Source organism: Heterocephalus glaber, unplaced genomic scaffold (assembly GCF_053883595.1).
Source record: "Heterocephalus glaber isolate CG9 unplaced genomic scaffold, H.glaber_assembly_v1.0 deba00001509, whole genome shotgun sequence".
Lineage (NCBI taxonomy): Eukaryota > Metazoa > Chordata > Mammalia > Rodentia > Bathyergidae > Heterocephalus > Heterocephalus glaber.
In genome coordinates, this window is record NW_028258325.1 from 43,801,502 (window position 1) to 43,817,842 (window position 16,341).

At 43.4% G+C, this 16,341-nt stretch overlaps 1 protein-coding gene across 10 annotated transcripts in view; it reads right to left on the reverse strand.

The window, feature by feature from the left end:
* The window catches only part of Chic2 (cysteine rich hydrophobic domain 2), a 111,607-nt gene that overhangs the window by 10,748 nt on the left and 84,518 nt on the right, over positions 1 to 16,341 (reverse strand). For 8 of the 10 annotated variants that reach the window (XM_087187663.1, XM_087187660.1, XM_021262344.2 and 5 more), the window contains 2 exons: positions 9,673 to 9,760; positions 8,460 to 8,597 (listed from right to left, as the gene is read on the reverse strand). The gene's annotated coding sequence lies outside the window, so the exon portion shown is untranslated. Of the gene's footprint in view, positions 1 to 105; positions 6,348 to 8,459; positions 8,598 to 9,672; positions 9,761 to 16,341 lie in introns of those variants that run through there. The other 2 variants (XM_087187661.1, XM_004849711.3) reach the window with 2 other exon arrangements.

Sequence of the window (16,341 nt, forward strand, 5' to 3'; positions counted from 1 at the left end):
AGACTCCCACGGAGACAGGATTCTGAATGTGACTCAGGTTATACCAATCAGGTGCATTGGCCAGAGATGTAAATTTGCTTTTTGTTTGCTTTAGATAGGATCTCACCATGTGGCCCAGGCTGGTCTTGAACTCCTGGCTCAAGTGATCTTCCTGCCTCAGCCTCTTGAGCAAATGGCCCTACAAGCACACACCATCCTGCCCAGATGAGATACAGGATTTAGAAATGAAACTAGGCAGGGACAGAGCAACACACATGACAGTTTTATGGGAGTGGTTCTGGGAGTGGTTTCCTGATTCCCATATCTCAGTCAAGGCAAGGGAGTTTGGACCAGTGGCTAGGACAGAAGTTTCTTGAGTGCCCAGAAAGGGACACAGAAAGCAGTCCCCTGTGTGCACCTTTCTGGTAGCCACTTCTAGAGGTCAGTGTGGGCCTGACCTTCCAGCCCATCTAACAATGTTGTAAGGATCAAGCTCCCTCATCAAATCCCTTTTGGCTTAAACCAGCTACAATGGTTCCTGTAACTGCACTCGAACTCAGGTCCTTATGAGAGATGCTGCCTTCCTTCTCTCGTGGGCTATCTTCAACTAAATAGGAGACACACACAGTACAGTGTATCAAGCATCAGCTTTGGACAAGATGACCTGGATTCTAGTCCTACCTCTAATCAGCTGTGTGACTCTGGCAAGTTCCTTTACCTTTCTGGGGTTCAGTTTTTAACTTTGACATAAGGGAATACAGCGTCTCTTCTGTCCCTGACATTCTATGATTATCATTGGCCTAGAAGAAAATTAAACACCCACTATGCAGATTGCCTGTTCAGCAGCTCATGGTCAATCACTAACAGATCTGGAAGTAGCAAGGCTATACCCAAGTCTTGGCTCTTCCTTGGTTAACCTACTTGGCAAGATGCTCTGTGGCGGGCACAGAAACCAGACCCCTCCCCAGAGAGAGACTTGAACCATTGAAGCATCACGTGGGGTTGGAGGTGGGGAACACCAGTGGGGCCCAGCCCTCCTAGGAAGGTGCTAAGAAGGCAGTCTGGGAGTTACAGAGCCTGTGGCTGCTAGAGATCAAGACAAGCAAGAGGTCAGGAAACTGGAAAATCGGGACAGGACCACAGCGAATTTAGGGGCAGAGGTCAGTCCTGAGTCAGGAGGTTATGGTGGAATCTACCCTTCCTAAACTGTGGCCCCAGCCAGGAGACAAGGAGGTGGGAGGGCTTGAAGGCTTTGTGGTGGAGACAACAACTTCAGAGGCCAGTTCACCAGGTAAGATAAGACTCATCCACCTGCACCTGCTCAGACCCAAAACTCAGCACTAGGATTGGAGGGGTTTGCCAGAGTGGAGAAACATACAGTGATGGTTGCTGACTCCAATGAGTTAAGATACCAAGGTCACCACACAGAACCAACTGGTCTCAGAACAGATGTTTCCAGCCCCAGGGATAAATAGGAAGTGCTTTCAGAAGTGGGCAAATCAACTGTGTCTGTGAGGACAGTTCTGGATGAAATCCTGAAGTGCAGGTGGATTCTGGCAAGTCCTCTGGGGGAGGATGAGGGGAGAGAGGGGGCTGGGTGGTATAGCACACTGGCCTCGGGACAGTGGTCTTCTAGGGCCCAGGACCCTCCGAGAGGCCCTTGTGCACAGTCCTTGTGGTCTGCTGCCTCTGGGCCAGCAATCCTTCTCCATAACTTCCAGGCCTCACCACCTCTAAATATAGTACCAACCTTTCTAAATGGGCTTTCCAGTTAGTGCTCTTCATCAAGGAAGCTAAGAAGTATTTTCATAATTCAATACAAATGGCTGAAATAATATAATGTGTTTCCCTCCCCAGAGGTTAGTATAAGCAAAATAGCAATGATAAATTTATATGGTGTGATCAAAATATAGTGAATGCTTAAATTATTACAGTAAAGGATATGTTGCCATTTATCTTCCTCAAAATACCCCCCCCCCACTTCAAACACACTTGTCCCACTGTGCCACTTTCTGAAGAAGTTCTGAAAGTCCTCTTTTGTGGGTGTCTTTATGAGGTATGATTAAAAAATACAGTGAATAGTGCTGCCAAGTGATAATTCAACAGAAAGGGGACCTTGTGGAAACCTAACAATGTGTCTTCATCACCAGATCTGGCACCATGCAACTTCTGGCTCTTCCTCAAAGTCAAAATAACTGTGAAAGTTAAATGGTTTGAATTGACTCAGGACATGGAGGCACCCACGACAGTGCAACTAGAGACACCCACGAAAGAGGACTTTCAGAACTACTCCAGAAAGTGGCAAGAACAATGTCAGAAGTGTGGGTGTATATTTTGAGAGGGATTAATAGCAATGTGCCTTTTACTGTAATAAATTTATTTTAACTTAAACATTCACCATATTTTTCTATTATACCTTGTAGATCTTCAGGTAAATGTTGTGGAATAAGAATAGGATTTCTGGAATGTTATACTGAGAGATATACGGTTCTTAGTTCTCAGTGTTTCTCATTGTTCCCAAATGTCGTATCTGTAAATTTCCCTGCTCAGTAAAATATATTGCAACCCTAAAACAAATGGTTGGCAAAGATTTCATAGTCATCTGTAGACATACACAGAGTGACAAAAATTGGATTCACCCAATGGGAGTCTCCTACTGAAGTTGAACATGGTGAAGCTCTGCCATCTTGATTTCACCTTTCATACTCTAAATCTGCGTCCTTTCTAAAGTCTACATAGTATCAGGTTTTGCATTTTTGTCCTTTTGCAGATTTCACTGTTTAAACTGGCCCCAAGGGCAGTGCTACACGCTGCCTGATGTTCTCAAGTACAAGAAGGCTGCGGTGTGCCTTGTGAAGCAAAGGCAGAATACAGGAGTTAGGTCATCTTGGCTCCAGCATGCACAACAGTGCTGGTAGTCATGGGCTCAGAGTCAATGAATGAACAGTGTATTGCAAATGAAGTGTCCTTAAACAGAAACATACATAAAACAAGGATTTGTGTTGAGAGATTGTGACCAAAGGCTCAAAGGAATCTAATCCTTTATTTCCCCAAGAACAACAGTTCTGTCTTGTCTTGTCTTATCTGTCTTCCTTCCTTCCTTTTCTCTCTCTCTCTCTCAAATTTTTTGTTTTGTTTTGTTTTGTTTTGTTTTGAGATACAGTCTTGCTAAGTCACTAAGTTGCTCAGGCTGTGCTCAAATTTGTGATTCTCCTACCTCAACCTCCCAGAGTGCTGAGATTACGTCGGAAGTACCATGCTCAATTCAGTATTTGCAGTGACTCTGTGGAACATAACTACCTGAAGAGCAAAAACAGATTGTACTTGGTGTGTTTCCAGACATTTTGCTCATCCTAACACTATTCCTAGGAAAGCTTTACAGGGGTCTCTTGCATGATTGCTGCAAACAATTACAGTAAAAATATTTAGGAAAATTTTTAACATCTTTGCTCATAGCCTTTTCATTGGTTCTCTTTGACAGGCCCTGAAGACGATGGCCCATTTTGGATTGGCTGTGCTATGCCAGGAAGAAAGACAAAGGCTGCTCCATAGTGATTCTGCCACAGCGTTCTGTCCCCCAAACAGATTCCGGATGCGAATGTCAGGCTCCTGCAAGGGCTTCCTAAGTGACGAACAGTCACTGAAACATTTTTCATCAGGTAGACAGAGGTTTTACCGGGGGGCCTCATGCACTCTAGCATATGACAGTGGTCGGACTAGGCCACCTAGTGTGGACTGTTTCTGTCCCTTGAAAAAATTACTCTGCCTGGAATTGGAGCCTGACAACAATCTGGCAAGATTAAATTCAAATGACACCAGGAGACAGAGGCCCCTGCAGCTGCCTGGCAAAGACTCTTCCTGACACCAAGAAGATACAGCCTGGATGAGGATTCTGTGTTTGTTCCCGGTGGTGATGCCAGAGAGGCCACTTCTCAAACTATGTTGTGAGGATTTGAGAAGCTCAGATGTTAGCTCAAAATTTTTCCTTCCTGTAGGGAAAGACAAGTCACAACGGCAATGCCTTATTTTTGTGTGTTTTTGTCAGTGAAGTCATAGAGAATTTTTTTTCTTTGCATTTAAATTCATGGGATTAAAAAAAAAAAAAAGTTTTTCCTCTCTTTCATTCCCTGCTCCCTGGGCTCTTAACTGCCATATATTCTGAGCACACAAGGACACATGTTTCTGACAGGAAAGATTTGAAAGGCTTCTCAGTGAGGCCTAGTGGCCCTTCCTTCCCAGCTCTGGGCAGCAGCTCCACAGAGCATCTGTGTGGCCAGGCCCAGGAGGAATTCGCCACTGGGGCCTGGGGTCACATGCCTTCCGGTTTTCTACTGAGAGACACGCTTTCTCACACTGGGGTCAAGAGTTAGGGCCTCACAAATGCACCCTTGAGAGGAGCTGCTAGAAATGTTTTCTTACTCAGAGTTCTTTTCTTTTCCCTTGAGACCCTGAGAGTTTGAACCTCAGACCTTTCAATCCCTCGACAGACGCTATAAACCACAAATGTGCTCCATGCTGAAAGGACGTGCAAGTGACCAACACTCTTGTCTGTCCCTCAGCCAGCTGCCCGAGGGGAGTGCACAGCAGGGAGGCTTCCTCTGCCTAGAAGCCAGCTCTGGACTGCTCTGGTGACAGGCCTTTTCTCAGCCCCATGGCCGTGAAAGGCATCCTCTGCCTGTGTGTAGGTGATCTGCTCGTTGGGCGTGCCCCAGGAAGCCAGTCTGGGAAGTCTCACTTGGCCATTGCTGAGGTGGAAAAGCTCAGCAGTTGGTACCCCGGGGAAACTGCAGGACCAGAGCCCCTACCAGACCAGGATGACCCTGGGCACAGCCACACTGTGCTTCACTCCAAAACCAACAGCTGTGGAGACATTTGGAATTTATCGCAGTACAGATTTTTTTCTTTCTGCTTAAAAAAATGTATTCATTGTTCTTGCAAACATATTTAGCATGTGTTAAAATGTGTGTGTGTGTGTGTTTGTGTATGTCAGGGTGGGATTCTCTTTAGTTTGGAAAAGAGCAAAACCTGAACATGCAGGAGGATAAGTGAAGGCAAGGATGAGCCAGGTGCTGGGCTAAGCAGGTGAGCACGTGTGCTGTCCACTGATGGCTGGTCCCTCCCCCTTTCCTGCATCCCTCACCTGCTAGCTCCAGACATGGTGGGTGACAGACATGGGGATGGCAAAGGGTAGCACGGTCTTGAGCAGGAGCCCCGAGCTCTGAGCTCCAGGGTGTCCCCCTCCACCCCCACCACCCAATTCACCTCTGCACCACCTGCAGCCTATTCTGCCTGTCACTCCAACTTGCCCCTCCCCCATAACATCTCTAAGGCTTGTGCTTCCCCTTGGAGCTGAGGAGCTTCCATCTGCAGGGGTCCTGGATGTCACAGGGGCTCCACAGTGCAGCTGGATCATGGAGAGTGGCAGTCTATGTGATGTGGTCCCTGGCTCCAGTGAGGAGACCCAGTTCTCTCTTAGGTCCTGCGCAGGCACCTCTAAGCCTCTACTTAACAAAATTTGTTTTCTTGCAAAATGCAAATGTCTGTTGGGTGTAGTGGTGCACATTTACAATCCTAGGTACTCAGGAGGATCCCAAGTTTTCAAGTTTGAGGACAGCTTGGGCAACTTAGAGAGATCATTTTTCAAAAAATTTTTAAAAGAGGAAGGGGCTGAGAGATTTTTTTCCCAGCAAAAAAAGAAAAAGCGGGGAGTGGGGGGGGGAACCCCCGCAAATGTCTTTAGGGTGACACAGTACTTTTAAAATTGTGACTTGATTGTGAATATGATCTTATTATCCAAACACCAAATGGACATACTTTACAAAGCAGTTTCCTATCTCTTTTTCATTCAATGAATTTTATTTTCTAGAAATGTTTTCTGTCAATACAAATCACATTTGCTATAATTTTAAACACACACACACACACACACACAAAAGTGTAAAAAGAAAATGTGACCCCTCCCAAACATCAACCCCTGCTATCTACTTTGCAGGAAATATAACCCTGGTTAGCAATGTTGCCCTACCAGGGGTTCCTCTGTGTGTGTGTGTGTGTGTGTGTGTGTGTGTGTGTGTTGTTGTTGTTGTTTTTAACAAAAATGGCATTCCACTTTATAAACTGCTGTGGTATTTGATTCTTTGTTGTTGTTGTTGTTGTTCAGTGCTGGGGGCTGAATCCAGGGGCTCTCACCACTGACTTTTAGATCCCCAGCCCTTTTTATTTTTTATTTTGAGACAAGGTCTTGCTAAGGTGCCCAGGTGAGATTCGGACATTCAATCTTCCTGCCTCAGCCTCCTTTGTTACTGGGATTGACTTTCTTTCAGCACTTGCATTAGAAACTTCTTCCCTGAAAGAACTTTTTTTTTGCTCTGTAAATAGTAAATAAAAGGTTTTCAAGACTTGTATTTCATTTTCTATACATTTAACAGATCACTTTCATTTGTTTTTTGTTTCTGGCCTCTATTAAGTATCATAAGATTCCAGAAGTTGGGGATTTTCTAGAGCAATGTACTCAGTATTACCCGCTGTGATTATGGGCATATTTTTCACCTGCCTTATCTAATACAGTAGCCACAAGTATTTGTGGATACTGAACCCTTGAAATATGATGACCAATCTGAATGATGAACTAAATATTTAATTTACTTAACTTTAATTAATTTAGATACCAACTTAAATAGCTACCAACTTAAATATGACCAGTGGCTACTGTATTGGATGGTGTATTTCTGGAAAATTTGGGATGAATCAATCACCTACTCCTAGAGGGGTTATAAAAACTTGGAACCCAGGTTTTTAACCTCCCAATTCTTTCCATTTGGTGGCTACGTAACATTAGAGAAGTTACTCAATCACTCTGAGCCTCAATTTGTTCATCTGCAAAATGAGGATGATAATAGAAATATCTCATTGGGTTGTTAAGAGGATTCAGTGACTTAATACCTATAAAGCAATTGAACTGGTGCTTAAACATATAGTAAGTGTTCAATAAATATTAGATACATAATTCAATTCTAAGAATAGGAATGGGAGGGAAGAAAAACAAATGTTGGGAATGGGGAAGGGAGGAGGCTAGAGAGAAGATGGCTGTTTTGAATGAAAAGATGTTCCATTCCCTCAGTAAAGGTGGGTCAGCTCTCACTCACCCTGGCCAGTCTTTCAAAGGTAAGAGAGGAAAAGGAGTGAGCAAGAGGTGTCCGTCTGCAAAGTTCACTCCACCACCTGGTCATGAAATCCCTCTCTCTCCAAGGGGCCTCTCTTTCCCTGCAAGGCTGCTCACAACCCCAGGTGAAGCTTGATCTTTACCTGGGGCAAGAAGGACAAAGGCCCTCTCAGAATAAGTCCCCCAGAGGCTGTGCGGCCCCCTAGGCCTCCAAAACAGCAGGCACAGTGTCCCTATCCCCAGAGCAGTCCCTGTCCTGCAGCTCTTTTAAAGCTCATTCCAGTAAATGGAAAGAAAAACAAATCTGACTTTGTCACAGAAGCAAGATCCTTCTTCCGGAGGGACAGAGTCTGTACAGTGGGAATAAACTGATGAAACTTAACAGGTATTTTTCTCTCAGGTTGTTTCACTCCAGATTCATTCAGACCATGAGAACTGCACACACACACACACACACACACACACACACACACCATGGCATCTGCATGTGAGATGCTGGGAATATGTTTCTCTGGCCACTGTCTCCATCCCGGCCAGCAAACACAGTTCATGAAGGAATGAACAGCAGGCAGTTGAACAAGTCCTTGAAATTCATACTCTAACATTCAGATCTCTGAACACTAAGCTTCCTCTAGTTACAAACAGCATTTCTGTCAGCGGGATTCACTGAACTACTGGTTTTGGGGCAGTGTGGATTGCAAAGAATGCCAAGAAATGCAACCTCGCCTTAGGGAAAAGCACTAACCCCAGAATGCCTGAGTTCACCTTCTGGTGTAAGCTTCAACTTTCCTTTTTTGCAAAACCAGAGAGAATCACTTCTCGGCCTTTTGGCTAAGATCAAGTGTAAAAAGAGGGAGAGACAGGATCCTTCAGACAAAGACATGACACACCACCCTGGGCTTTCTGGGCGAGGTGTCCCTCCCCACCAGTCGCCATTTTCCCTGTTGGCCAGGAGACCGCCAGGTGGCCCTTTTTTAAGAGTCATGGGATATTGTTGCTCTTGTCGCAGCTTCTGAAAGGGCAAGCTAAGCCCAGTGGCATGGCAGAAAGGTCCCCAGCAGTTGTCTTCTGCATGAGCCAAACCCATCCCTCCAGGCCCTAGCGACAGTTCCGATCACCTCAGTCGCTTTTGAGGGGGGATTTCCATTCACAAACCCCATTCAGAGGCTTTTTGGAAGCCTTCTGTCCTGGTGCAATGAAGCAGGCTGCCTCTTTTTCCACCAAATGTCCCAAAGGGAAATGACATTAACCAAGAATTTGGACAAACTTTTTAAGAAGAAGAAACACTGTGAAAATTGCCCAGATCCTTGTTACTTACAGCATTTGAGAAGAAAACTGCAGGAAGTGGTAGATTCTCGACATAAAGGACATCATTTGCCTGCCTTATTATCTCATTTTTCAGTGGGGCCGACAGGACAGCTGCCTGTTATTACAGCGCACACCAGGAAGTGGTTGGCTGCCAAAGAGAAAGAACGGGAGAGGGATTAGCAGCCCCGCTCATGCCGCACAAATAGAATCCTTGCACCTGGTAGTCATGCAGTTAGATTTATCATCCTTATAGGGTATGTTACTTAAATCCCATTTATAAAGAAACAAAAACAACCCAAAAGGGGACCTTAATGTCATTGTAATTGTGATAAGTATTAGTAACCATTTTGCAGTTTTTAGTCTATATTAAATTAATTGGAGGTGGCTTTCATTTAATCACACTAATCTTTTATTTGGTTTCTGTAATGTTGGAAATTTATTATCTTATGTAGCAATTTGAAAATGTCCTTAAAAATGAAAGATCGATAACAGTTTAATCTTCCAGAAGCCTGCTGCGTCGGTTGTGTTGTGTAACAACAGAGATCTCTTTACAAGGTGGCAAGGAACCTACAGAAGTGGCGTTTCAAGGAAAGAAAGTAATTTCCTTCTTGGCTTAATTTTTCAGTGCAAGAAGGAGCATGGAGCTCCTCACGCTGCTTCGGGATATCAGGAGTCTGTACAAAGAGAGGCCCTAATGGCTGCCTTCTTCCCACCAAACGGGAATTTGCTTCCCTCTGGGAAGAATGTAACACGAGGAAAATGTGAGGGCTGAGGTGTCACGTAGTGGCAGAGTGTTTTCATACCACATGTGAGGCCCTGGATTCAATTTCCGGTACCGCAAGAAAAGAAAAGGAGTAAATCCTCAATACTCTGAAACCTGCCTCAGTACCAATGATCACGGATGCTCTAAGAGGGATCTTTCCATCAATACAAAAGAAAACTCAGGTGGACATGATGACACAAACTTGTAATCTCAGCACTCTGGGAGGCTGAGGCAGGAGGATCACAAGTTTCCAGCCCAGCCTGGACAACTTAGCAACTTAGTGAGACTCTGTCTCAGAATGAATGAATGGGGATGTAGCTCAGTACAATGGCCCTGGCTTCCATCCCTAGGCTAGAAAAGAGAAAACAAAAGCAAACTATTTGTCTTAGTTACTTTTCTCATTGCTGAGACAATATACCCAACACTCAAAATTAAAGGAGGAAAGGTTTATTTAGCTCACAATTTGTAGAAGTTTCAGTCCATGGTCCGCTGTCTCTAAGGCAGGGTGGCATGGCAGAGGGACATCGCAGAGGAGAAATACTTCATGGCTGGCAAAGGACAGCAAAAGCAAACATTTAACAATAGCAGCTTCTTTCTGCCCCTTTTATATTCTACCTAGGCTACCCGGCTCAGGGCGGGTGCCAAACCAATCAGTGGACTAATTTAGTAATCACACACCCTTAATCCCAGAATCATACACTCTAGATCCATCCACCTCTGAAAAAGCCTCACCTATAACTGCATGAGGTTTTGATCTAGACACAAGCCATAACACTCTTCACGGAGCCTTGTTGCTTAAAGCACTAGGAACTAGGATGGATGGTTGTGGGTGTAGCTCAATAGTTGAGAACTTGCCTAGTATATGAGGCCTTGGGTTTGATCTCTAGCACTGAAAAAAAAACAACTAGGGTGGAGCCTTAAGATTGTTAACTCTTCATTCCTCTTTGGCATCCTACCTTGTAAGATTGTTTCTTTCAGTTACTAAGAGAGATAATGTATATATAGTGCTTAACATAATGTGTGGCGTATAGTAAGTGCTTAACAAATACTATGTATCACTATTTTTAATAATGTTGTTAGTAATAATATTATCAGTCAGCTGAATAATCTGAGATCTATTCCAGTTAAATTCTAGAATTCTTACTCCTTTAATATAGGTAATTAAGAATAGACCTTACTCTTAATAAAATAAGCACGTATTTAATAACACATCATGGCCATGCAGTTAGTTCATCCTACATTTGAAATTTCAAGTGGGACAAAATGACAGAACTTGAAACAAATGGAAAATATACCTTTCTATAAACATTTCTAATGTAATTAATGGTTATTACAGCTCATTTCTTTGATCACAATTTTTTTGAGCACTTAGAATGTACCAGTTGCTCTGGAAAGTATCCCAGAGGAATACAAGGAGGAATAAAACACAGGCTTTCCTCTAAGGTATTCTGGGGTAGGAGTAAAAAAAGCATACACTAACTGCAGCATTATATACTGTAACCAAGTACAGTCCACCCTCTCTGTCTGCAGGTTCTGAATCCTCAGATTCAGCCACCCATGGATGGAAAGCATTTAAGAAAATATTGCATCTGGCTAGACATGTACAGACAGTTTTTCTTGCCACAATTGCCTACAGGGTACAATATAACAAACATTTGCTTCATATTCCATTGTATTGCTAGCATTTGCATTTTATTAGGTATTAGAAGTCACACAGATGATTTACATATATGGAGAGATGTGTATAGGTTATAGACAAATGCTACAGCATATCTTATAAGGGACTTGAACACCCTCAGATTTTGATAATTTGGGGGGTCCTGGAACCAACCCCTTTGTCACTGAGGGATGACTCTTTTGAAAGAGAAAAACTTCAGGAAGAAGGAAAGGGAACATCACCAGAGCTAAACCTTGCACCCAGCATCTGGGTTGAGAAGCAAACCTCAAGAGCTCTCCTACCTGCATATTGAATTATGAAAAATATTTACTATGTATCTGGGCTTCCTTCTCTGCTTGGCTCAAATTGTTCACAAAGGTGGGGAGACAGCAGGCTTGTCAACATCAAGCATCATAGAATAGCATGACGGTGACTCCCATTATTCCACTAGCTAGATTTATCAGTCCTCATGGAGAAAGCAAATTCCACAGTTGGTTGGTGGTGAATATTGTTTTCTTTTTTTAAACTCTCAGAAGCACCAGTGGAATTAAAGTCCTCCTTCCAAAAAACCGTGAAATGTCAGCAATCTGCAGAAAAGCCCAGTCTTCCTTAATCTCGGGCTGTATCCCTGCACATCCAGGCCATCAGAAAGGCAACCTTATGCCACAAGAAAATAGGCTTTTCAGAAGGCCAAGCATCATCTTCAAAACAGAATTTTCCAAACCATTTCCAATTTGTAATGTAGGATTTGGCTCTGGGTTCTTTGAGAGGGGAAATGAGCAAACTCATGTGATCCTAATTGACAACCAGACCAGCAAACAGGATGGGAGAACCTGGGGTGGGGGTGATCCGAAGTGATTTTCCTCTTCTGCCCTGGAAGGTTCTGAGGGTGATTCAGGTAGTAGCAGTGACTGGGAGGGAGCCCTACAGACTGTGGACCCCAACAGCACATGAATGAACCTCAAGGTTGTATCTTTGAAAGTCTTTGAGTGAGAGGTGAGTACAACACTTAAAAAAAAAAAAGTTCTTGGCTGTAAAATGCCTCTAAACTTACTAGACACTGGTAAGAATTTGAATTATTTAAGTCAAGATGAGTTTTTCGGTGTCCCTAATGGGCACTTTAGAGCATATGTCCCTAACCTTTTAGGCACCAGGGACTAGTTTCATGGAAGTCAGTTTTCCATGGAGGGTGGAGGGTGGTTTCCAGATGATTCAGTGGTATTACATTTGTTGAGCACTTCATTTCTATTATCATTACATTGTGCACTTTTTTACATTAGATTCTCAGGCATGCACAGTTCACAGGTGAGAATCAAATGCCCAGGCTGATTACTGATGGCTGATTGGACAGAAGGCGGAGCTCAGGCCAATGAAAGAGACAGGAATCTTCCTTGCCTGGCACACCGCTCAACACAGCTGCTTCCCAGGCCTGCTCTAGAGCATAATTGAGCATAATTGAGACTATTTGCAGATCCCTTGGGTTTTTAAAACTTGCTATAAATTAGAGGAACAAATTTTAACTAATTCTAAATGCAGTTTTTCTTAAATCTCCAAGTTCAACATAGAAACTTTATTATTCTATTTATATGAGCAGTCAAGTTTACTGATCATTTTCCAGGGGATTCAAGTTCTGTCAAATAAAGCTGTGTAGGAATTAACTTCCCCTAAATGGACTGTTAACGTAGTTAATTAAATTCCATTACAAACTGCATTTTAACGTTTAATTTACTGGAAGTTGTTTAGCACTTCAAATGCTTTCAACAAGCAAGATGTTCTCAAATATTTACATGACTCTAGGCAATGAAACTATAGTAAATCTCAAGTTCACTTAAGCATTCCAAAAGGCTTTTGAAGATTTCTTTATACCTTTCAACTAGAAATTACAACATATACTCTTTAAATTGACAGCACAATTCTGTAGCAGGTCAAATCTTCCTTTACAAATATTTGAAATACCAAACAAACACACAATCCTCAGGATTATAAAAATCTCTTCCTGAATTTACACAAAAATGCTAAACCAATGGATTTGATGAGCATCACTACCTTCCTAACTCCAAATTAATATAATTAAAAGACTCATTAAGAAAATAGTTTTAAGCCAAGTGTGGTGGTACATGCCTGTAATCCCAGCATTTGTGAGGCTGAGGGAGGATAGCAGTAAGTTCGAGGCCAGCCTGGGCTACATAGTGAGTTCAAAGCCAGCCTAAACTACATAGGGAGACCCTGTCTCAAAAATCAAAACAAAACAACAACAAAGTTTTGAAGAACTATTAAGAAAATCACCCTAAGCCAGCCATAGTGGTACACACCTATAATCCTAGCATTCTGGGTGGCTGAGACAGGAGGATTTCATGTGCAAGCCCAGCATGGACAATTTAGTAACTCAGTGGGACCCTGTCTCCAAAAGGTGGTGGTAGTGGTGTGTGTGTGTGTGTGTGTGTGTCTGTGCATGCACACACATGCACTCCCATGCAATAGACCTGGGTCTCATTCCAAGAAGAAAGGAAGGGATGGAAGAGAGAGGAGGAAAAGAGGAAAGGAGAGAGGGGGGAGAGAGGAGGAGGGAAGGGAAAGGAAGGGAGAAGGGGAAAGGAAGGGGAGGGGGAAAAGAAAAAGCAAGAAAGAAAGGGAAAGGAGGAAAGTTCTAACCCAATAGAGGTCGCTACTTGAGTGGCACAAGCATGGTACTGACTGGAGAGTTTGGGGCTGAGGTATGAAACCTGTTACTCAGACTTCACAAACTTCACTTCAGACTGAATTCAATCAATGTGAGGTATAAGATATGATTCTCTCCATAATAACTTTTGACATAGTGAATGCTTTTTATCATTGCCATTGGCAACAGCACCTCCAAGTCCATGCCTTTTAGTGGGTATTGGCCTCTTCCAGTTCTGAGATCCATTTGTAGCCAGATCCTACCCTTACTTGCTTACTACTTTACTGACTAGAATAATTTCTTTATGCTTGATTCAAGTCTGAGTTCTTTCCTTATTCTTCCTCCCTGACACTATTAATACCTATACAACATTATACAAAATTCTGCCCATTTCTCTTCCCTTTGCCTGGTTCAACGTGACAGTTGATCAAACTGATGGACTCAAACTAGTTGGTCCTCTTCAAATGACAGGCTTTGTCTCACAAGATGAAGATATATATTCATATATGTTAACACATATTCTCCTCTTTTGGTCATTAGCTCCAACCCACAGCCTAGAGGTCTGATGTGTTTCTAAAAGACACAGTCAGCCGAGCAACCAAAGTGAAAGGGGCTCTTCATCACAAAGCCTTTGAACTTCAAGCACATCTAAGTAGCCGAGGATTTCATCCAAGGGCAGGTTCTTATGTAGTGCAAGACTTGGGTTTAAGACTCTTCATTTCTACTGCCAAAGGTAGTGGCACACATTTGTAACCCCAGAGCTCTGGAGGCTGAGGCAGGAGTATGGCCTTGAGTTTGAGGCCAGCCTATGTAATGAGACCCTTTCTCAAAACACACATGAAAGACTTTATTTCTAACAACATTTGTGGTGGTGTTGGTCCGTTGGTCCATTACTCCTTAGACTCACAGAGTAAAAAGGCTTTCCATCATTGATGCTGTATGAGCCATCCATCCATCTGGTGCCCAGTTTCTGTACCTTCTGTACACAGGCACCTACTGTTCACTCATGAAGGCCTTTCTCTTTGTCAATCACTGGTCCTCAGCTCATCCTTGGGTTCTCTGCTGATCTGACTGTCTGTCTCTCTCTCTCTCTCTCTCTTCCACAAATATACACCCTGTCCTCTCTCAGACACTATTCAAACCTTCCAGTGAGAATCTAATGCTTCTATCATTGAAAAACTATTCTCCATGCAGAACTAGAGAGAAGGCAAGAAAGAGGGAAAGGGCATACAAACTTTAGCAATGTATTCATAATGATAGTTGTCATTTATTGTGTGCTGAGTACATATTGGTCACAGGAGCTACCTATGTAATAAAATTCCATAAAAAGGGATCATTATTTACATTTTAAAGGAAGAGGAAATCGAGGCTCAGATAGGGTTGGTGGCTTGCTGCAGGACAAAGAGTGGCACACGGCAGTGTAGTAGACAGATGTCCACACATTGTGTGAAGGTCATGTCCTGGGCTGGCCTTGGGACTGGCCCTGACTGGTAGAGTGTATGGAAATGACTGCCATGTGTTGACCACAGGAGGGTTTTCAGCTGTGAACACTGTCGCCTAGTGAAGAAAGTCAGGCTCATCTCATTGTAGATGAGAGACCTCATGGAGAGGGAGGCCCAGTTATCTCCATGTTCCAGCCAAGCCAGACTAAGAAGCCAGTGAGGTCCCTCAGGTCACCCATAAGCTCATCTGCCAGGTGACTACAGACACCTGGGAGAGCCCAATGACTGCCATGAGCAGTGACAAGAAGTTCCCAACTGAGGCTAAACTCCTACCCAGGGAATCAGGAGCAAAAGAACAGCAATTATTTGGAGCCACACATTATGGGGTGATTTGTGATGAACAACCGGGTATTAAGACAAGATCTGAGTTCTAAGGCTGTCTGATGCCAAACCCCTTCTGAACCCAAAGCCATGATCTACCAAACCTTAACTTGCATTTACTCACTGACTTTGGTCCTGCTGGTTTCTAGCTCTAGGCCTGGTATAAGCCAAGAGTCACTTCTAATTTTTCTGTCCCACCACCCCATATTACCTTCTTTTTTGCTTTTTTTTTTTTTTAGTACCAGGAATCGAACTCGGGACCTTGCACTTGCACAGCAGGTGCCAGAACCAGAGCTAAATCCCCGGCCCTTACCTTCTTTATCTTTGGGTTTCAGTTCCTTTCAAACAATGCTTTCTGTTCTTTAAGCTATCTTCCTGGCAATCTGTATGGGGGAGTTCATGTCCTGGTCCTTCTTTGGTCCACCTGCTGAGGGTTTATATTTTAGTGTGCTTTAGAAAAATCTCTTAAAGATTTTGTGAGAGTGCAGGGACTGGTTTAAGTAGCCTGGGTTTGGCCTGGGATTCTGCATTTCAAATAGACTCCAGGTAATACTGATAGGCGGGCATGAGGATCACACTCTGAGGAGCTGGGCTCCCATCTGCTGTGTAGCACAATGACTCCGATGCTTCTCCCATCACATAAATCATGATCAAAGCTACTAAGGATTTTGGACTCTGCAGCCAAAGAGAGAGGCTCGCTCTGTGCTTATGAATGACCTTCACACCTGCATAGGAGGACCTGTAAAGCATGTATTGCTATGAACTCACCTAGTTTAACCCAGGGAACAATGCAAAATAGAGGAAAGATGAAACATTTCATTTTCAAGACATTTATTCAATAATATAGCCAATATTTATTTACCAAGCACTTGTGTGATGAACACAATGTGAAAGTAGCAAGATAGAAAACCCCATGGAGCCTTGGACCCCTAATGAAATACCATTTTATAAAATGAAACTTTTTTCCACTAGTCATCAGTCTCCTAAACT